Source organism: Penaeus monodon, chromosome 15, assembly GCF_015228065.2.
Source record: "Penaeus monodon isolate SGIC_2016 chromosome 15, NSTDA_Pmon_1, whole genome shotgun sequence".
In the NCBI taxonomy this organism is placed as follows: Eukaryota; Metazoa; Arthropoda; class Malacostraca; order Decapoda; family Penaeidae; genus Penaeus; species Penaeus monodon.
In genome coordinates, this window is record NC_051400.1 from 10,474,922 (window position 1) to 10,475,420 (window position 499).

Consider the following 499-nt stretch of genomic DNA (forward strand, 5'->3'; position numbering starts at 1 on the left):
GAGGTTAATTAGATGGTGATTTTTTTTAAGAGTTGATCGGTTGGTAAATATTGAATCTAAATTTTGAGGAAAGTTGGGGTTTATTTATTCAGGGTTGATGCGATGGTGATTGCTAATATTTTATTTATGTTTTTATTGATCTGGTGGTAACTACTGAACCTTAGGTATGATTTAGGTCTTTGTAATGGAATAAGCTACTCTTCATTATATCACAGAGATGAATGCTGATGCGCTGTGGATGGTTTGTATACAAAATGAGTGGAAAGCGTTGGCCTTTTCTTTGACTACACAATTCCTGCAACTAGGCTAGCTGGAATGAGAATCACATTACGGTATGGATACGTACGCATGAATTGCAATGCTATTTGCACGTTTGTATGTGCAGTAGCAAGCAAAGCACTAGTTCTCTTGCCAATCATCTTTTGCCTTTGTTTTTTCACCTTCCAATTTCCAACTTTATTAATCAGTTATTTTCTAATTTTATTCTATATGTTTTATG

General features: G+C 34.5%; 1 protein-coding gene across 1 annotated transcript in view; it reads right to left on the reverse strand.

The window, feature by feature from the left end:
* The window catches only part of LOC119581739, a gene marked incomplete at both ends in the record, with an annotated part of 64,510 nt that overhangs the window by 16,834 nt on the left and 47,177 nt on the right, over nucleotides 1-499 (reverse strand).